General features: G+C 42.7%; 1 protein-coding gene across 2 annotated transcripts in view; it reads left to right on the top strand.

The window, feature by feature from the left end:
- The first annotated feature begins 202 nt into the window (after positions 1-202).
- Positions 203-21,872, top strand: part of NRIP1 (nuclear receptor interacting protein 1) — a 79,606-nt gene continuing 57,936 nt past the window's right edge. For both annotated transcript variants that reach the window (XM_074147972.1, XM_074147964.1), the window contains exons 1-2: positions 203-338; positions 7,419-7,503. The gene's annotated coding sequence lies outside the window, so the exon portion shown is untranslated. The remainder of the gene's footprint in view (positions 339-7,418; positions 7,504-21,872) is intronic.

Here is a 21,872-nt window from a genome sequence, read left to right as displayed (position 1 = left end):
CGCACGGTGCGGGGCGGTGGTGGGGGGTGTGTAGTGGGGTGCGGGGTCGTCCCTCCCTCCATCCATCCATCCATCCATCCATTCCTCAATCAATCCATCCATCCCTCCCACCCTGCCTTCCCCTCCCCTCCCCTCGCCGGGGGTTAGAAAAGGGTTAAGAAACTTGGCTGGAGACATGAATGGCGCGGCGCGGGGAGGGGCCGGGCTGCGCCGCGGCGGGCGAGGTGGAAGGCGGGGAGGATTCGCGGCTGCGGGTTAGGCTTTGAAAGTCAGCCTCGCAGGCATTGCAGCAGAGCCCCGAGCCGCGGAGAGGAGAGGAGAGGAGCCCGGCTCGCTGTGTATGTGCGCGGGGTCGGGCGGGGGGGACGACGCGGACGGACGCGGGGGAGGGAGAGAGGGGGGGGAAGGCGGCGCGTCCTGTCCTCCAGCCGGGGGACCCAGCCGCCCACCTCTGCTTTGGGAGCCGCCGCCGTTCCCTGCACCGGGACTGGCCGCCGGAGCCCCCGCCGGAGCCGAGGCGGGCCAGCGGGCAGCAGCCGGCCCGCCCGCCCGGGAGAAGCCGCCGCGGCGGCGGCGGTGGCGGGGTGCGCGGCCCCGCTGCGGGGTGAGTGCGGCGCTCCACCGGCGGCGGCCGCGCTGGCTGGCGGGGGAGCGGGGCGGGGGGGGGGGGGTGGAAATGGCCGAGCGGGGCGGGCCGGGGAAGCGGCGACGGGGAACAATGCCGGGGTGAGCCCGGTGCGGGGCTGCCTCGGCGGCGGGGGCCGTTTCCGGGGGCGGCCGCCCCTCCGGCACCCCCTCCCCCCCCCCCCCCCAACCCACCCCCGGTGCGAGCTGAAAGTTTGCCTGGGCAGGGTGGGCTCGGGAGGGGGGGGCGGCGACGGAAAAGTTACTAGTCTGTACCGCCGAGCCCCGCGAGTGTTTTCCCGAGCGCCGGCTGCCAGCCTCGGTCCCCGTTCCGGAGTGACACCCCCCTCCTCCTCCTCCTCTTCCTCCCGGTGTGCGTCTGAATTATCTAAAGAGCCGCAAGCCCGGTGCGCAGCGGCTGCGGCGGGCGAGGAGGCGCCGGCGGCCGCCCGGGGGGTTGCGGGGAGCCCCGGCCCGGCTCGACCGCGGCCTCGCTCGCCGCCCGCCGCTCGGCTGCCTCCACGGCAGCTGCGGGCAAGGCCACGCTCCCCTCCCCGCTCTTCGCCTTCTCTCCCCCCCTCCGCCCCTTTCCGCCCCGAGGCCGGTTGTGCCTGCCCGCCCGCCCCACCTCCGCCCGCCGGCGGGCAGCCGGCCCCCGGGGCGCCGCGGCCATCGCCTCCCGCAGGCGGCGGTCCCGCGGCTCCCTGCTTCCCCACAAAGATGCCTTCTCATCGCTTCGGGCTCCTGAGGGACGTCGCTGTTTCCTTTCTAGACTAAAGGTTACTTTCTCCAGACGTGTTTTTGTGTCCCTGAAGCCCTTTAAAGGTGATTTTTATTTTTTCTTTTTAATTTTTTTTTTTTAACCCCTTCTCCCTGCGGACCGTGTTTGAGGCCGGTGTTTGTCCGCGTCGGTGGGTGACGAAGTTGGAAGGTAGAGAAACCCCAAAGAAAGGTAGCGCCGGGGCATAGGCAAAATAAGGGACATTGTCAGATGCCAACAGCCCTGTCTCTGTGTTGCCCCTCTCTCTTTCTTCTCCTGCGTTATGGATTCTGATGGTTTATTAGGCTTTTAATTAAAAGAAGAGTTCAGCTAAAACGCTTGACACGTGTTGAAGACGTTGGAAAAAAAAAAAAAAAAAAAAAAAAAACCCCAGCAAACCGGTGGGATTTCTGGCTTTGGGATTATGTTAATGTTAGGAAAGCTGAAGTGGAAGTTGTCCCCTTCTGCCTCACCTCTCCGGAACCTGGAGACACTATTATTCTTTGTTTTGTTTTGAGGGGACCTGCCTGCGGTGTCTGACAGCTCACAGGCCGATTAAAATTTAACTGAGTCATGGCACTATAAATGTTCAGAGATACTGTAAAGCTTTATTTAACAAAGAGCGTAAATCTGACCTGCAGAGACCTGTGGGGCAGAAGCAGTCGCTGGTGGAAAGGGGGTGGTGGGTCCCCGAGCGAGTGGCAGAAAACCTTTTTCTTTAATATTCAAATGCAGTTTACTGTTTCTGAGGCTGGCTGAACACACTAGAAAGTGACACATTAAGATGCCGCGTGACGAAAGCTTTTTGAGCTGAGGATATTTTGTGGTTAAAATCTGATTTAATGGCATATGAGTAATCGTTGCTGTATGGGCAGTGAGAGTTGACATCTCGGAGAGCAAAAGCTCGTGTCCAGAAAAGTGTCCAGGCAGGTTTGGAGCTTCTGCTGTCTGGGGCAACTTGTGGTTGAGAAGTCTGACTTGTTATTTTATCAGCGTTCGTTCAAGGTAAAGCTGAAGTTGACTCCAGCGCAAGACAGCAAGTCCGTCATACGTCGGGGTGTGCTTTTTCTGTTGAGTGGGATAGCAGAGGTAACAAGTAGTGATTGCGTGTTTCAGGCGGGGGGATGAAATCTGACCTCCTGGTAGACCGGCCTGCAGTTCCGAGTTTCCTAATGAGTGAGAGCTGTCAATGGCTTTCAGTTTTTTGCAGACCCTGCGCGCACAGAATACAAGATGCTGTCAAGTGCCAAACCGTACTGGATGGATAATTTATTATTATTTTTTTTTTTCCCCTTAGTAGTCTTGGGGTAGAAAATTACCAGATGAAAACGTGTTCCTCCTTTCTGCTCCCCATACTTATTTCTCTTTCTAAAGTGAAAGATGTGCTAATCAAAACTGTAGGAAAATAAAGTAACCAAAATTTATTATAGTCATGAGACCTATGTTGATAAAGAAGTAAAAGTGAACTAATGTTTTTATATTGTAAACTTAAATGGATGATTTAAATGCTGGCTGTACCACCTGCAGTGTTTGATAGCTGTGTCTAGGGTGAATCTGTTCTATAAAAGGCACCAAGGAAAATGTCTTTTTTAAGTGATTCAGTAAAGGTTATAGAACTCAAACATGAATTAACTTGATGGTGATCATATTTGCCTGTAGGTTTTGCTTAATATGGGATTGGCTTAAAAGAATCGTCAAAGGCTTGCTCGCTTAAAGCTTGTTTTGTCTTTTCGGAGCTAACTTTATTTTTCTGGCTTTGAACGTTGGCAAAAGGTTTCTGTAATACCAGCTCGTATTATTGTTAGCAGCGAGAGCACTGTTAATTTTACCAGTGACAGCGTGGGGCATTACTATATTAGAAGATAAACGATGTTTTGCGTTTTGCCGAGCACATGTATAAACTTGCCCAGGGCAAAGCCAGGGAGTTGCATTTCCCCAAGTCAGCTGTCTTGCTCAAGGGCTGTGCTTGACACCTCCTTGCAGGGCTATCGGAGTAGACATGAAGACCACGGTATTTTGTTAATTTTAGAATAGCTCTTCAGAACTTGCCCGAACCTCAAAACCCAAATGGCTTGTGGTTTGTTGTGGGTGGTGTGTGTTTGTTTCTTGTTTTTTTTTTTTTTTTTTTTTTTCCTCCTGTATGTGAACGTATAGCAAATGGAGGGAGTCCAGAAAAGAGCGTGGAGTTTCCAGTGGGTGCCTGGCATGGGGGCATAAGCCCCTTTGCAAGTGGGGCTTTGGTGGCCAACCTCCCAGGCGGGGGGATGTGTGGGTAGGGATGGCTGGGCTCAGCCAGGCTCGTCTCCCAGCTGCTGGGTGACGTGCGCCAAGTGATGGCTGGGATAAATAGGATAACTGTCCTGTGGATTAAAAAAGGATAAATACTCTTTTGGGACGAGAAGTGCAAATTTTGAAGTATAAATCATTACTGCTCAGCAGGGGTTTAATGACAGGCAAGCGGAAAGATAATGTAGGTAGGGAATGAAGCCTGAAGAAGAGGAAAAGGTGTGAAAGAATATGCACAAATGTACAAAAAAGATAAAAACCATAAACTTGACAGTCTGTCTAAACAGCCTTAAACTAAAGACACGAAGGTTAATGGTTTGCATTTGTGGTTTGCTCTTTCTTCCTGCCAAGAGGCCAAACCGATAAGAACAGTAACTATCTGAACTTTGTTGGCCTGCTTGTGGCAAATATGAGGAAAGTATTTACAAGGCTTGTGGCATTGCTTTTGGATATTTTGGTGTTAGCATTTTGCTAGTTGAATTTGAAAATACTGAATTAGAAAACCACGTGCTATGGTTGGCAGGCAGTACTTTGGGTGATCACATAGAAACTTTCTTGTATTCTCTGGCGGATCTGCCCCAGGAAAAGTGGGCAAAAGGATTCTTTTGGTAACGATGAATGCCTACACTTTAGTGTTTCTGGATTATTTATTTCAAATACTTCAAAATGTTAACGGACCTATTTAGCACTTGAAAGAATTAATTTGGTAATTTATTTGGCTGTCTGTTGCAGGTCACTTGGTTTGATGCTTGAAGGAGGGGAATAGGAACTAAGACTCATGTGAATAAATATTCATGTGTAGAAAGGGGTAGAAGCAGTTTATAGCCGTCTTAGTTTGGGTGAGATCCCTTCTGGCATAGTCTTCTCAAATTGTTACTGGAGCTTATTGCTCCTGTTCAGTTGCCCGTCTGGAGGGAAACCCTGTTTTCATACCACTTATTTCTAAGTACCATAGTCTTCAGCAGAGGAAAAACAGTTTTGCTTACAAACAAGATGAGATTAGAAGCGGAAGCTACAGGTCTGTTAGTCACTGGATTCAAAGAGGTTGAGTTTCGCATGGAAAAGCAGCTCAGTGTTGGGGCAGACTTTTGGTGGGCTGCTCTTCCTCCTCCTGGGAAAGGAAGTTGTGAGGGAGCCATCATGAGAGATGGGGCACGGGATGTAAAAAGTGTTTCAGTCTTAACTGAAACTATTATTTGAGAACAAATAAAGGAGTATTTAGTTTGCCCCCAAAAGTGCTTAATGAATTTTTATGTTGAAATGTGTCTAAGTAGTATGTCTTGCTCGCAGAAGAACAGTATTTTTGTTCTCGGTGGTGCTAGGCTGATACTGCTGCTCTGATGCTGATATTTATTTTTTTTTTTTTCCACAGCAAACCTTAAAATTCATGGCTATGGGCTTTCTAATTCTTCTCTGTGTCCCACCCCACTATGAAAATGGAGTGGGAAAGGAAATTGAAGAGGCTTTTTCAGTGAGGTAGAAAGCGAGGCTCACCTCCAGGGTGGAAAGAAATGATCATTCTTGCTGCAGGAGATTGCCCTGTTGGTGTTGTTCGTGTCATCACCTATCCCACTTTGAGCAGTTTGTAATACAAAACAAATCAACATTCAAAAAACTTGTGTTAAAAGCAAGTGATCCAGCTGTGAAGTTTTTGAGAATAAAATACTATTCTAGAAAGTTGGTTTTTTTTTAAAATTTTTATTGTTTCCCCATTTTTAAAACCTCATTGAAGGAATATGTAATTTTCCCCAGAAAGAACAAATTCTTTTGTTCTTTGAACCTTTTGTAGTCATTGGAACATTGCAGAAAGGCTGTTTAATCCTGACCTAAAGGAAATCCTGTCTATACGTTGAATCTTGATGGCAATACAGTGTGGAGTGTTTGTTGGTTTTTGTTGACTTTTTTTTCCTACTATGTAGAAATCTGTCTTCTCGTGGAAGTAGCAATACTTAAATAAAACCACTTGTCAGTGGTGGAAAACATCTTATACTACAGATATAGCTAGAACAGAAATACTGGAATTAACTATTTTTCTCAAATGAAGATGAATTGAAATGGTGAATGTTTTTTCTAAAAGTGCTGTTTCCTTCTGTTCCAAGGGACCTCTTGTCCCATTTTTCCTTTGCTCACAAAAGATTTCCCGTCCAGCTTGTTTGTCCTTTCAGTTCAGTGGGGTTGGGAAGGCTTTGAACTATGTTTATTACCACCTTTGTCACTGTACCTGTCGTTTCTGTGTTTATTTTGACTGCAATGGTAACTTTATATTTCTTTTTCCTCATAATTGAATCCAAATGTCGAGGATTGCTACCTGTGGTGCAAATTGCCTTTTTCTTTTTTTTGCCTTTTTTTTATTTTGTGATGTAATAGGGGAAGGATTTGAAATAGTGTGTCTTGTAGTATTTCAGGGTATTTACTTATTTTTGAGCTTAATTGGATCTATTGCTTTTGTTGGGTCTTGATGCTGGCTTCTGTTATTTCGAGCCTGCTTATGTTATTTCATGTACCTGAAAACTTTGTAATGGGTTTTTTTTTGGATTATGACCCATCTATCAATACCTGTATCTTTTTTTTTTTTTTTTTTTCCCCCCCATCGCAGTGATCAGTTAGATGTTTCCTCTAAGCTGGCTTTAGCCCCAGTGGTTTTGCGGAAGGGGGAAATGCTGAGAGCTGCCCCCACCCCCAGTGCACGCAGTTCCCACTCTGCCCTTCTCCACCCTGCGCACCCATAGCCATCCGCGGGCTGCTCTGTGCTGGAGAAATTCTGTGTTTAAAAGGCTTTTGCATATGGGTTTTGTGAGACCAGAAGCTAAAGGTAAGGCAAAGAGGAGACGAATTCTCCCTCTGCTCAGCAAGAGGAGGGGGAAAGTTCAGCCAAAGAGGGGAGAAAGTCTGTGGTGTGGGGTTTTTTTGGGGGGTTGGTTGGTTTGTTGTTTTTCTTTTTTTTTTTTTTTTTTTTTTTGGGTGGTAGCTTGGTGACAGAAAACTTAACCTTTAATAATGAGGCTCATCATGAGAACAGGGTTGAAATTGTGCTAGTTGTAAGCTTGCATCTTTTAGAAAAAGTTCACTTAAGAATCGTAGAGAAGAGCTGAGAAGATTGCGTAAGGTGGTGCTTGTGGTGGATAACGTCTTATAACTATAATATTATATACTATTTAATTCTTAAATAACTCAAAAGCAAATATTATTTCTATTGATTTAGTGTTTTTCTAACTAATTTTGTGGCATTTAGCATTACATTCACCAGTTCTACTAGGCTCTTGTATTTTCCTTGTGTGTGTGTATATATATATTTAAATTATAGGGACTTTTTAAAAAATATGATTTTGATATTCGTAGGTGCAAGTTTGAAGTATTAAGCTGTAATCTCTATATAGGAACAAGGGCTTTCATGTCACAGCTGTTTTTTGAATGAAAAGAAGAAAAAGAGGGCCATGGCTTTGAATCACAGCTTAGTGTTGATTTTGTTCTTGCAGAAATACTATCCAGTTAGTTAGACAGTACAAGTCTGGACTACGCAAGTTGTTTGTACTTGTTTTACTGATGGTTCCTTTTGGAAAATTTTCGATTTCTGCAGTTTGGAGCAATGATTTTCTTCTGAAATAGAAATGTCACTTGCAGTTCTTACTATCCAAAACAGAGCGTCGCTTTCTGTTGCACCAACAATAAGGAAGTAGATAGAGGTGTACTGGATGAGAAAAAGTCGGTATGCAGAATTTCATAGGGCGACTTCTGTTGTTCTTTTCAGATCAAGCATGGAATTGTTGAGGAAGAAAATTAATGCATCCTTGAGCTCCTGAAGGAAGGGCTTCCCTGATGGGACCGCTTTCAAGGTAAATAATTTGTTTGGGTTATTTACCTTGTCTCTTTGGTTTGGGGTTTCTTCTTTGTCTTGCCAAATCTGTCATACAACCATCTGCCATGTATGTGTCTTTTAGTATTACGATATGTTTTAAAGTGATAAATTTTCAAGTTAATCCCTCTCCTTTAGTGTAAGACTCTTAGTGTGTGCTGATTAAAGAGAAATAAGTATTTTAGTAGCCTTTGAACTTTCTGTATGGAATTTGCTGGTAAGTCATGAAGATTTAGCCTACTTGTTTGGGAGGTAGTTGCTAAATAGAGAAGAACCTCATTTACATATAATTTCAGAGTGAAAGAGAAGATTAAATAAAACTTACTGTGTTACAATCTCTTATTTTTTTTTTATAAATAAAACAGATCCAAAGTGAGCTTCTGTGGCAAGGGACCGTCACAGTAAAATCACTATTAGATATTACATTACAATGGCTTGTAGACATTTAGCACCACTGTCATTTTGTTTGGATCTGCTCCCTTGGTTCCCATTTCCTAAATCCTATTTTTCTTTGATACTGGGGAATAATTCCCTGAGTGTTGTCCAGTGATTACTGATGTATATGCACTTTGGTTTGTGAGTAATTTTATTCACTTGAGTAGCCCCACTGTACTCGCTGGGCCTACATGAATGCCTAAGAACTTGAGAATGCTGATGAGCATAAAGAATACAATTTGGGCATGTAATGGTTGACAAGCGGTTGTTGTTTTGTTTCTGGTCTCTCTTAGGACTCATTTGCATCGCCTCCAGTGGCAACTTTTGTGAGCATTAGTAGGGAAGGTCTAGAAGCTGGAGGCAGTCATACCAAATCCCAGCCTGCAAAACTTGTAGCCTATCTGTTGTAATGACACAGATTGCAGATGCAAGGATATATTTTTCTTTTTTCTTATATTTTTTTTTAAATAAATCCATGTGTTGCTTGACTCCATTTGGATATATGATCTGTGTACTGCAATTTGAACATCTCCAACACAATAGAATATAGCAAAGTGAAATCATTAGACGATATCTATGCTTTTTAAATTGGGGAGATTTGGATTTATCCAGAATCGATGTTTTGGAAATAAAGGGAAATCAAGATGAAGGATCCATTTTTTCCCCATGATGCTTCCTATTTGACTCCTCAAAAACAGAAGTCTAACATTGCTGTAGTACTTCTTAGCTGTCTGAGCAATTGTATTTGCTCAGACAGTTAATTGTGTTACTTGCTGCTCTCAGAATCAGTAAGATAGGCACTTTGGAATTAAAACATAATTAATTAATTAGCTATTTACAACTTGAGAATTGTTGTGATCAGCAGCAGATGGTCACTTGTACAGCCTTAAGAGAACTTAGTAGACAGTGGCTTTTGTGGCAAAAAGCTTTTTGAAATGTTTCACGTCTTCAAAAATAATTAAATTTGAAGCTTTGTTTCAAGATTGTCACCTCTGTTTAAAACCAGTTCTATTTAGTCAGAGTTGCAAGGGCAAGCGGTAAATAAGGATCTTGCGTCGAGTATTCAGCTCATCAGTAAGGCGGTTAAGCGAAGGATTTGAGAGAATGTGTAAGTTAATGTATATGTGGCTTGTAATCCTGATGCAGTTTGCGTTCTTTTTCTCATTCCTAACCAACATTATAAAACGGTTATTGTGTGCTATGTCTTGATATTTTTTGTTGGTTTGTTTTGGGGAGGTGGGGAACAGGTTTGTCTGTTGGTTATAGGCACTAATTGTAGAATACCTATCTTGGTATATGAGTTTGCATTGCATACCATTGTAAATAGCTTTAGTGTGGAGTACAGTAGAGTTGTCTTGATCACAGGTTTGTTTTTGTCCCTGGTATTGGATTTCTTATTTTAAGTTGGATTCCTGGACCATTAGGATGATCTTTCTCCATCTTGTTGATGCTCTGTAACCTTCATGAAGTAAGAGATACAAGAGGGGAAGGTAGTTCTGCTGTCTAAAGCTGAGTTTACATCAAAGAAAACTCTGTAGCAGCGAGCTAAAATTTATAAATTATGTCCTTATTTTAAGCTTATGCAAGCCTGAGAAACTTCAAAAGATGTAACTCGTGAAAAAATACAGATGAGAATTAAAATCTAATAGTAATTATAACTATGTTGTCAAAAGAACAGGGTGGTGAGTCAGTGTGAGCAAGGTTTGCAGATGCAGCCTTTAATTGAGGAGGAATTGTTCACTGTAAACCAATTACGTCTTATTTTTAATGATAGGTTTTAGAGAACAGCAAATGAGTGTAGTGTGATCTTGGCTGATAGTATGTGCGTGTTGGATAAAAACACAAAAGCCTGAGGAAACGAAGTTGCAAACAGCAGTTTCACTTTTTTTTTTTTCCTTTCTTCTGTGAAAAGGAAAAGGTAGTTATGCAAGTGGAAGAAACTCCACTTTTTTGCTGTGGAACTGTTTAGCGTTTGGATATATTTTGTCTTTCGGAATGAACGTAGTGCTTCTGTTTTGTCAGCCTAGGGAATTGGGTAAAGGGATTGGTAACTTGCAGGGTAGAGAAACGTCCCTCGTTCTTTCTGTAGCTTGGCATTTAATATTTTACAGCAAACTTTTAAGTTTAACATATTTGAACTTGTACTAGATAGGGTTAATAGGCTAGAACAAAAGGTCAAAGCATAAGGCATTAGGCTTAATTAAGGGAGAGCAGGAGTGGCGGGAGTATGTGACAGTTAAATGGGTTTCCCACAGACTAATGTCTGTTACAGTGCAACCATGCCTCAACTTAAGTGGGTTATTTTGTGCAAAGGGCAGCAGTGATTAGCAGTTTGACATGCCAGACGTTTCTGGCCAATCCCATCTGTTTTAGAGGTTAAAAAAGCACACCTTTATGAGCTGATAGATTGATTTGTGTGCCCGTCTGGTAAAGATTAGAAGTCCAAGGCCGGTGCTGTAAATGCCAGTTATAGAATATTGTACTTTCTTAGTTGCTCTTTGTTTAAACTGTCAACTGTGGTGTAATGGGGCTAACAGCTATAAAAGTGACCGTGCAACACGAAGAACGCGACAGGGCTGCTGCGGCAGGTGTTTTGAACCCGAAAGGTCTGGGAGGAACACTTCCTCCTTGGACAGGTTTGCTTTGAACGTCAGCCCGTAGGCTTTGGTCATCTTGCGGTGCTTGGCTAGCTTTTGGACTAGATGATCTTAAGGGTCCCTTCCAACCTAGGTGATTCTGTGAAGGGGAACGGAGCTCAGGCCTGTTGGTTACAGTGGTTGCCGTTCTTGTGCTTGTCCAGAGGTTACCTGCCTCAGGGCGAGCAGTTCTCCTGCTCCTGGCGCAGTTGGCTAGAGGAGAATATCAGTACTCGAAAGGTTTCGGTATTTATCTTAACGTCATTATGCTCTCGGTATCCTTCCCCCTCTGCCGCTTACACCGGCATGACGCGTGCGTGTTCTGGTGTTCTTTCCTTTGTGGCTGTTGCTCTCCGGGTAGTTTTTTTTTTTTTTTTTCTGATTGTATCATGGGGTTGCCTAGTAAGCCTAAAATAAAATAGGCAGCACAATAAGTCTTGACTGTGTTTCTCGTCATCTTTATGACTTTGTAAAGTCAAAGTTACATTACTATTAATATAAGACTATTAATAAATCGTTGATGCAATAAAAGTGGTTTTGATAATGTTCAAGGTTCATGCATAGTTGAAGGTGATTATCCTATTTTAAAATCAAGCAGAGGTCAGACGGTATTGTAAGGCAACTGACTGTGGCCCAAATGATACGTGATAGCTTCAAGACCAGTGACAGTCTTTCTCACTTTAAATACATTTATAGTTAACAATTGAATTCAAAATTCTGTATTTTATGGTAACATGCCAGTTAACTTCCTTTGTACTTTGTGCAAAGCAGTGAGATACTTGTGCTCACTTAAAATAACTCTCATTTTTAAAAGAAATCCTTTAAGTTTTCCCTGTTCTCTCTCTCCACTCCATTCAAGCAGTGACACTTGTAGCTAAAGATAACTAAGTAAAACTGCATGAAATTAACATTTGGCACCTTGCACTTGACATTACTACATTAACTTTAAAATAGTTTTTCTCTATTGAAGATAGTAATGGCTTGATATCCATACTATAAAGAGTGCTCTGTGTACCTGAGCTGTACTTTTGCTGTAACAGCTGTGGCCTGTTCCTGGAGAGATTTATTAATTTGTGATTTATGAGCAGCTTGTCTTCACCTTATCTAGCTTTGTAGGAGCCACCTTAGTTTTTCTTTTGTTCTTGTGAAAGTTTCTTCCTTTTACTTCTCTTTGAAATGCCTAGAAATATTTTCAGTGTCCTTTAGGATGAGCAAGGCAACATCATTATCTTGCAGTTTATTTAGTAACATGGAGCTGAAATGGGCATATGCAGCATCATGTTCTCTATGGAATAATATCTATTTAAATGATTTGGATCTAATACATATTTACATGAAAAAACATCTTGCCCTTCTCTGTGGGGAGAGAAGGTGAACAAGCATAAATTTTATAATACTCATTGCTTCTCTTGCACTAAATCATACTTAAATTGCAGGAGGTTGTTGGCTTGAGAGTTGTGTAAAAAGTGCTTGGCTAGTAAAGTGAGGGTGCAGGGAGATTTATCTAATTGAATACTAAGAAAATGTTGTCAGCTGCAGTGCATTGATGGGATTTCCGAAATCCAAAAGCCGTACTTTAGTTTTTTGTATATGCATATTTTTTGTATTTTCACGGTTATAATGCACAAACTATAATCCTGGAATGATCCATTAGTGCAGTGTGCATATATGCTATATTTTGGCTAATTTGATTGCTATTGATCATACCTGACCCATTATCTAATATCCTGGGAATGGGATGGACGCTGTGTCTGCTTTTCTGCTGTTTCAGAGCAGAACATACTTTATCAAGCTTTTTGCAACAGTATTGTTAAAATATTTATAATTGCTGCTTGAGTGTAATTAGCATTTTCTGCTCTAAGTGTAGCACGGATTGAATAATAAAGGTTTCCAGGTAGCATACTAAAGATTATATTCAGGACTACAACGCAGGATGTTTTCTCCTCGTGTCTTAAGGATATGGTCTAGTTTTGTTGTTGAGAGTGGAGGTCTTGGCAGTGACTTTTCATTTTATTTTTTATTGGGTTTGGACTTCTCTCCGAGTCTGTGCAGTTCATGAAGTACAGTGATGTGGAATCAGTATGGTGGCTTCTCTTCTACTGTTCCACTCTCATCATTGGATAAATCTCAGCAAAACTATTCAGTGTAACGTTACTGAATATAACAGGACACTATACCAAATACTCTGTAATTGTCAGTGAATTGGCTGCATCTTTTTTTAATATGACTTTTTTTATTGTGCCGTTCAGTTAGAATATTCTAAAATATTTGCATAAAAGATTCATGTGACTTGGTTGGCTATTAGGCATTAAAAACGGTTCTAAAGTGTCTATTGTTTTCCATTTTGAATAGTCTTTCAAAAAAGAAAGGATGCACTCAGTCTTTGGTGTTTCAGAGGATTTGCTTTTTTCATGTAATTGATGAAAAGGTTGCTATCCCTGACCCTTTACAAACTGGGTAGAAAGGATGCTGTACCCTGCTTGTGTGAACTGACCGACTATGGATTTCTCCTTATTTTAGATTTCCCTACTCTTTGACCTTGTAGTCGTTGACTTTGGTCTGGAACAATTTCAAAGTCATGTAAATGAATGTAATTAAGGTATTGCTTATCATCTTGGAGAGTTCACAGAGATGCTTATTGGCTAGAAAGGTTTGTTTACTTAATATGGAAGGTTAATATAAGGTTAAATTTTACTGTGTAAAATGGCTTCATAATGTTTTTATTTAGCAGCTGAAGAAAATAGTGTTTGAAAAGGCAAATAATAGTCAAATAATTTTATTTGACCTCCATGTGTTTCCTGTAGCTTGCATTATTGGGAAAATTTATCTTCATTGCATATTATTATTACAGTCTTCTGTTCTCCTCGTTCTACAAAGGGAGCCTCTCAAAATTATTTGTAGACCTTTGTGTAGGAAAGTAGCTACATTAAGGAAGGAAGTGCAAAAATATTTGACAATAATTGCTATAAGTAGCCCATCCACTTCCACTCACATCTTTTGTTCCCCCTGCCTCTTTTTGCCAGAATGGCAATCAGGCTTTGTTCTTTGGTGTTTCTTTTGTCTTTATTCCTACTGCTGCTGAAATAAGGTGAAAAACCAGCATAAAACAGCAAGAAGGAACGTCAGGTTACTGGTTTCTGCCTTCCGTTTCTCAGGCAGTAGAAAGAACAGGGCTCAGACCTCCGCTTTCTTGTCTGTACCCCTCAACTTTGTTCGAACGTAGTGGTTTTGCATATCATCTATGGAAAAAATTTTTCACTTGAGTGTTGTTTTTCTTTCTTCACTCACTTCAGAGTTTTTGTAGTTACCCAAAAGGTGACTACGTGACAAGTGTCATGTTAAAAACAACAAAAAAACAAAACCCCAAACCAAACCCTCTCTCTTCCCACGCCTCTCTAATCTCCTGCTCATGGCTGTTTTTCCAGAGATGCAGTTTCCAGCTGGAGAAGCAGACATCCCTGGCGGGTGGTGGTGTCCAAGCAAGTGTGCTCTGCCAGTCCTGTACGGGGCCGAGTTTGATGAGGAAGGACAAAGCTACATGAAACTTGGAAACAATTCTTTCTGCGCAGCTCTTTCTGGAACCATTTAGGCAGCGAGGGCTGCTGGCTGTGTTGGGCTTATTTTGCAGAGTACTTGCTGTTACCATTTGTTTCTCATCTGGCAAGAGTAGTATGTGAACTCCTTGCTGTTGAGGTAGCTAACTTTCTTCTCCTTACTAGAATTTTATGTGCTAAGCTAATTATGCAACAATGAGAATATCCTTTAAAGGCTGACTAATACAATGAATGGTCTTACCCTGACTATTTATGGCTTGTGGAGATACCCTATAACTCATACCCAAGAGCGTCCTTCCTTCCCCGTGTTTAAAAGAGCTGAAGGCTTAAGGTTCTAGTGCGCGCTTCCGAAATGCGCAACTAGGACAACAGCTTGATCTTTCTTGAATTTGTAGTAACAGTCATAACTTGAAGAGATCTAAAAGTGCTTTCAGAAGAGAGATGAGCAAAGTCTCTCGTGGACGAGATGCGAGAAGGAAGATTAGAAGCTAAAGTTCAAAACCAGAATATAATGATTTAAAAGGTGTGAGGGGCTGGGGAGGAGGAATACCATGGATGAGCATGAAATCCTTCACCTTTGAAACTGGAAGGAGTGGTGCTGTTGACTTCAATAAGGCCAAGATTTCACCTTAATTCCAAGATCATATGTTGAAGTCCAGGAACTCCCTAAATAATGGAGAAGAGGTGTGTGGTTATGAGGTGGAAAGGCAAAAACAGCTGAAAAATGTCCTTTGTCTGTTACTTCAGGCCCGATTTATGGGAAATAAGAGAAGAATCTATGCACCTTTGCCATTCACTCTTGCTTAGCTAACATATGAAGAGCATATCTGCTACTAACTGCTCAGCAGTAGCCACGTAAGAGCGCAACATTTCTCCAGTAAAAACTTCCTCTTGCTGCTGGAGGTCAAGATGATTTCTCAAGAATAAGTCCTGGTCCTCTCAAGTGGTGTTTAATTCTCTCCTACCTTAAGTTTTATCCTGCTACGAAATAAATGCAAAAGGAATGTTAATAAACTGTGCTGATAGCATTTTGTAACCTCTTTGCACTCCCTCACATAGGTTTAACTGTTGAGATGAAAAGATAACGAGGTTGTGCAGAACCACATTTACTGTTTGCTGAACTCTGGTTTGTCTTTGGTTTGCAATATCAGACGTGAAAGTTTGATCATGTCTTTTGGATATATAGCTCTTCAACACAGCTGTCTGGAGTGCTTGCTCTCAAACTTCTGGTTTTTTTTTAAGCTAGTTTGTATGTGCCCAAGGCTATCTCAGCACGCATATGACTGAACTGGTTTTTGATCTCAAATGCATGAAAGGTCCCATTCCCAAACTTTATTTTCTGGACCTTAGTCATTTTCTACCGTGAATTCCCTTAATGGAAAAAGGGTCCATTCAGTGTGTTCTTCAGGCTTTCCAGGCTATTTCACTTTTGCATTACCCTGCTCTGGTTTTGTTTTCAAAGTATTCTAATGTGCAGGAGGGGAGATGAACAGTGTTTGGACGCTGGGTATTTTAGGTTACAGTGCTCTATAGTTCCTCTAGCTCTGATGTCTTCAGAACCTTGTCTAGGCAAATACCAGCTGTATTTTGTCCCTGCCAATCTGAACTTAAGCATTAAAGCGGGTCTTAAAATATCCTCTTTGTGCTGATGATCACAGTATTCTGGTGGCTCCTACCTTATGACTCTGCTGTTATTTTTTTGAGGAAAATTGCGCATGCTTCACAAGGTACCAGGAGCACAGAAACAATCAAATTTCCTCGTCGTGGCCTTTTGGGGATATCGTGGGCCATTGCTGTTCTGCTACTTAAGTAGATTTAGAGCCTCAGATATCAGTTACTCTTTTGGATAATGGATTGTATGAATTTAACATATAAGCATGCTCGTCTCCTTTTCTTGTCCTCCTTAAAGGTCACTCACTGTACAGGAGGGAAAGTTGAGTCATGGGCTATAAATGCTTGTAGATCTGCTATCAGATCTAATTCTTGTTAGCTTATTGCTTAGTGCCATGGCAGGTGGACTTTGTCAGGTTTATCCGTGGCGGTGCTGCTGACCCTAGTGACCTGTCCCATTCCTCTGCAGAAGGTCCCTTTCCTGTAGTGGGATGGCCAAAGTCAGGGTGTGTTGTCTCCTTACCTGCTGCCCTTCCTCACTGAGCAAGGAGAGGCCCTTTGAAACGCAGCTGTTCCATGTGCATCAGACAGTTATTTCTGTGGAAAAATTACTCTTTTTTTTTTTTTTTTCTTTTTTTCTTAAATGAAAAAAACCCACACCTTTGCCTGTGTCACGTGGAGATTGTCTGCAGGATTTGGAGGGCTCTGACAACATGCCCTGGATTGTAGAAATAGTACCGGGTGGTTGAATAATTCAGAAAAGGAATGTAAAATACTGAAATATTCCTGAATATTGCAGTTATTGTGCTTCAGTATCAAAACGGTAGGCAGGGGAAAGACTATTGGAAGGGCGTATGGCAATGGGTGTGTTGGAGCTGGTGGTACTAGGGACATCAAATACTCTTAAGACTGGGAAGGAAGTAATGGATGACATCCACTTTTTAGTTCCTGAACAGCTGTCATGCTATCCTGGGGATGAAGCACGTAGTATGGGGGCAGCTTTATAGGTAGCCTGTATTTTGGGATGGGTGTTTTGTTTTGTTGATTTTTATTTTTTTTTTTAAATCCTAATTTAGATTCTATATCTAAAACATCTTATCAAATGACCTCATATGTTCCCATTAGGAAGAATCTTTGAAAGGTCATGGAGAACAGGAGAGGTGCCTGAAGACTGGAGGAAGGCCAACATCACTCCAGTCTTCAAAAAGGGCAAGAAGGAGGACCCTGGGAACTACAGACCAGTTAGTCTCACCTCCGTCCCTGGGAAGGCAATGGAGAGACTCATTCTAGATGTCATCTCCAAACAAGTTGAAGAGCGGGGGGTTATTGGAAGTGGGCAACATGGGTTTACCAAGGGTAAATCATGTTTGACCAATCTGATAGCTTTCTACGATGCTATAACTGGTTGGTTGGATGAGGGGAGGGCAGCAGATGTCATCTACCTTGACTTCAGCAAGGCTTTTGACACATAGCATCCTCATTGGGAAACTAAGGAAGTGTGGGCTGGATGAGGGGACAGTGAGGTGGATTGAGAACTGGCTGTGTGACAGGACCCAAAGGGTAATGATTAATGGAGCAGGTTCAAGCTGGAGTAACCAGTGGTGTCCCCCAGGGGTCAATACTTGGTCCAGTCCTGTTCAACATATTCATCAGCGACCTGGACGAGGGGACCGAGTGTATCCTCAGCAAGTTTGCTGATGACACCAAACTGGGAGGGGTGGCTGACACCCCGGAGGGCCGTGCTGCCATCCAGCGAGACCTGGACAGGCTGGAGAGCTGGGCAAGGAAGAACCTCATGAGGTTCAACAGGGAAAAGTGTAGGGTCCTACCCCTGGGGAAGAAGAATGTTAGGCACCAATACAGGTTAGGTGTGGACCTGCTGGAGTCCAGTTCTGAAGAGAAAGATCTGGGGGTCCTGGTAGACAGAAAAATGACAATGAGCAAGCAGTGTGCTCTTGTGGCCAGGAAGGCCAATGGAATCCTGGGCTGCATAGGGAAGAGTGTGGCCAGTAGGTCGAGGGAAGTCATTCTCCCCCTCTACTCTGCACTGGTGAGGCCACAACTGGAATACTGCATCCAGTTCTGGGCTCCCCAATTCAAGAGGGACAGGGAACTACTGGAAAGAGTCCAGTGAAGGGCAACGAGGATGATTCAAGGATTGGAGCATCTGCCTTATGAGGAAAGGCTGAGAGAGCTGGGACTCTTTAGCCTGGAGAAGAGAAGGCTGAGGGGAGACCTTATCAATGCTTACAAGTATCTAAAGGGTGGGTTGAAGGAGGAGGGAGCCAGACTCTTTTCAGTGGTTGCCAGTGACAGGACAAGGGGCAACGGGCACAAGCTGGAACATAGGAGGTTCCACTCAAATATGAGAAGAAACTTCTTCACGGTGAGGGTGACGGAGCCCTGGAACAGGCTGCCCAGGGAGGTTGTGGAGTCCCCTTCTTTGGAGATTTTCAAGACCCGCCTGGATGCAGTCCTGAGTAACATGCTCTGACATGCTCTGGGCAATCCTGCTTCGGCAGGGGAGTTGGACTAGATGATCTTTATGGTCCCTTCCAACTCTAAAAAATTCAGTGAAATTCAATGAATTAGGGCAGAGGGCCACCTTATGACATATTTGAAATTGTAGTGATGAAGTTTACTTGTAGAAATTTTAGAGAGGGGGGAAAAAAAAAAGTAGAGACAGAAGTCCTGGGGGGGTAAGTTGTGATTGTTTTGTATGCTTTCATATCTTCCTTATGAGCAAGTGCTCTACTCTTTCTGGGTAAAATGGGTCTCATTCAGATGCATCAAATGTGAAATTTCTAAATGTGTCGCTTCTAAAAACCATTTCTGCAAAAATGATGTTTGGAGGCTTCTTGTGATTTGAAGAGTACAAATAATGTAATGCCTTTCAGATGTAATAAATAAGAATGAGTTGGAGAAACAAACACATGGTTAGCCTGCAGCCTGCATAAATAGCCTTGCTAATTAAGGTAGGGGCAGATATATCTATGATTTTCTCTTTCGATCTAATCACTAGACTAATGTGTAAATACAAACATTCGTAAACTGACTTTTCTGAATTCTGACTCCCCATATGCAGACCAGTGGTGTGTTCTAGCACTGTATTCTTGTATTTGTTATTTACAAGTGAGTCACTTAAGATATGTGGAGATAACTGGTAATTACTAAAATGAGATCAGAGGAGAAGAAAAAGGTATACTTTCTGTATACTTTTATTAGCTCTCTTTGGTTACCATGTGTGTCTTTGCAGATTGCTCATGTGTAATGTGTGCATAAACCATTTTCTTCTGGAAATGCAGAAGTGGTTTACATTGAGTTGTTCCATGACCATGGTGCGGTCCAGAGGCTTGTCTCCCATCGGATTTGACCAGCACTGAATATTTTGACACTCTGGTTTATGCGCATTGCTTCCTCGCGGTTTACAAGTACTGTTTGTTACTCCTGGGACTACATGCATAAGTAATCTAATTCTGAACTAATCACAACTACAGTTTTGAAATTATTTGAAGACCTCTGTTTAAGGTGAACATGTTTTATTTAAATATTTTTGTCTTAGAGGTGCTAAATATACTGAGAAAACATTTTTTTTTTTTTTTTAATTAAAAATCAGTCACTTCTCCCCCCCCCAATATGTGTGAGGTAAATGTGGTAATTTATGGTTTAATGCATTCCATGGCATTCATTTGTGGGCATCATCAGTAGGCATACTGGTACAGCAAACTGATTAGAAGCGAAGCTGTGAAGAAAAATTTGCCTTTCCTTAAGTGTATGTAGAGAACAAGATACCTGAGCTGTCCTAGTCTGACAGTAGAATGCTATTTTTTTTTTTGTGCCATCTGAATGTAAAGGAGAGTGCAGATGGATAAGCAGGAGAATGAACGAGTTGAGTCTAACAGTGGGCATTCTTTAGAGATGTTAAAAAAAAAAAAAGGCATCGTTAGCTTCTGGGAAAGCTTCTTAATGCAGTACACATAGGAATGCTGTAATGATGTTAAGTATTTAGGACTAGTAGGTCTAGAAACTTGGAGAACATTAATACTTGTATCACTGGAACTACCACTTGTTGCAGAGTTAAGAATATTGTCACGGTTTAGCACCTTAACTTCTGTGTGACTCGTTTGATTCTTCGTCTCTTTGGGTGAGTATGGAAAGTCTTCATAAAATAAATTGGGTATTTAGCAATGTGTGCAGATGATGGGGATTTTGAATAATCGTTTGGGCTAGGTTGAGTATCTTTTCATTTTACAACTTGTTAAACAGTTGAGAGGCAAGAGCAACCATGGGGAGAGGAAGAGTGTTAATGGTGGTGGGGAGGTGCTGTGTGAAGGAACAGGACCACGTATGAGGCTTCTGGAGCAGCCGCGGACTGTCTCACGAGGAAGAAGAGGAGCTGGCAGGAGCACTGTGTGGCTTATGAACCCTGTCAGCACCCTTCTGAATGTGGGGTTTGCTCCGACTCCTGACACTACAGGCTGCTAGAGGCCAGCGGGCAAATGTGCTGTTCCGTGGAACTGAGAGAGCCACTGGGAGAAAGTTGTTGGGTAAAAGGTAAAAAAACCTGGATGTTGTAGCTTGTTGTATGGGCTATTGTCATGGCATAGGACCTGCAGAGTCTGTTCTGCACACGTACACCCCATACACCCCCTTTTTTTGGTACTTTGTTAATATCATCATTGTATTAATAGCTTTAAACCGTGTTTTTCTTGAACACGTTATAAATATGTATTGAGCCCGGTATCCAGTCTAGGGCATGACCTCTCACAAGTGGAAAACTGGCAAAATGTGATGTGTAACCAAAAATATGTAGTAGTTCTAGGCAGCAAAATGAAGGAACAGATCCATGCTGTACCTCCCAGCTCTGAGGAGGGGCTCTCACGTCTATCAGTGGCTGCCTGAATTTTGGTCCACAGATATTGCTCATTGGTTAGCTGATGTAAAATAGCTGGTTAAATTCCTCCTTTCCCACCTCCCCCCACTTTTAACCACCATTACAGTGTGTTTTTAGTTCCCCTCCCCTTCCTGTTTGCAAGTAGAATGGGAAGAGCTGGCTTAGACTAAAGCAATTTATTTCTTCCTTAAAGAGCACACGCTGTCACTGCTGGTTGTCTGAAGTCTTTTTCCTCTCATAAGATGTGTCTGTTGTATACAGGCTTTCAGGTACAAGACCCTTCTAAATAAAAGTACATAAACAGACTTTGGGTAAAATTGTCACATTTGTCAGCTGTATCAGACGTAGGTGAAGTCGTAGAAGTTACAATTTAACTTGTTGTTATGGTTTGAGAGAACCCGTAACAATCTATTGTCGTTAGACAATTATTCTCTCACCCGATGACCCCTCCCCACCCGGAAAGGGGAATCGGGGAACACAAAGAAACAGAAGGGTTGAAGTATAAATAGATTTAATAGACTAAGACTAAATAATTAACAATAATACTAAAGAACCAGTATTAATCCCGATACTGATATAAGATATACAGAAATTATACTCAGCCATCTATGTCAGCAGGAAGCTGTGCACTCCCAGCAGTGGATAGCAAGTATCGGACACTGGGAGCGCAATGGCTTCAGGAGGAAGGGAAGGCCTCAGGGCTCTGGCACCGGGGCAAGGAGTTGTCTGGACCCGCCGCCATCAGGGAGAGAGCCCGCTACGCAGCAAACTTCTCTAATTTATATTGGATGTGACGTTCATGGTATGAAATAATCCTGTTGGCCAGCTCGGGTCAAATGCCCAGGCCTCGCTCCTCCTTGTCCCTGCACCTGGCATGGCTCGAAAACACTAACCTTGAATCCCACAGAGCCTGGCTGGCTATAAAGTAAATATTTTCACAAATTCAGACACTAGAGTCTTCTAAAAGTGTAATTTTCCCAGCATTAGAAGAAAAGTTAGTCCTGTGTCTCTCAACCCAGGACACTTGTAAAGAGAAAACTGCCAGAAAGTTTAGTTAACGTATTTGTACTGTGAAGTCTGTGGTGGGTTTATTCTGTTACAGAGGTACTGTCAAACCCAAGCCTGGGCTGGCTACCTGGCGGATGCAGGCCAGTATGCTTATGTATTCTGTGTTCTGTGAAGTTTGGGCAACACTGCTGTTTCTCCCTCCTTTCAAGCT

The sequence above is a fragment of the Numenius arquata genome, chromosome 1, assembly GCF_964106895.1.
Source record: "Numenius arquata chromosome 1, bNumArq3.hap1.1, whole genome shotgun sequence".
NCBI lineage: Eukaryota > Metazoa > Chordata > Aves > Charadriiformes > Scolopacidae > Numenius > Numenius arquata.
The sequence above is the reverse complement of the archived record's forward strand: the minus strand, read 5'-3'. Positions and strand labels throughout refer to the sequence as shown.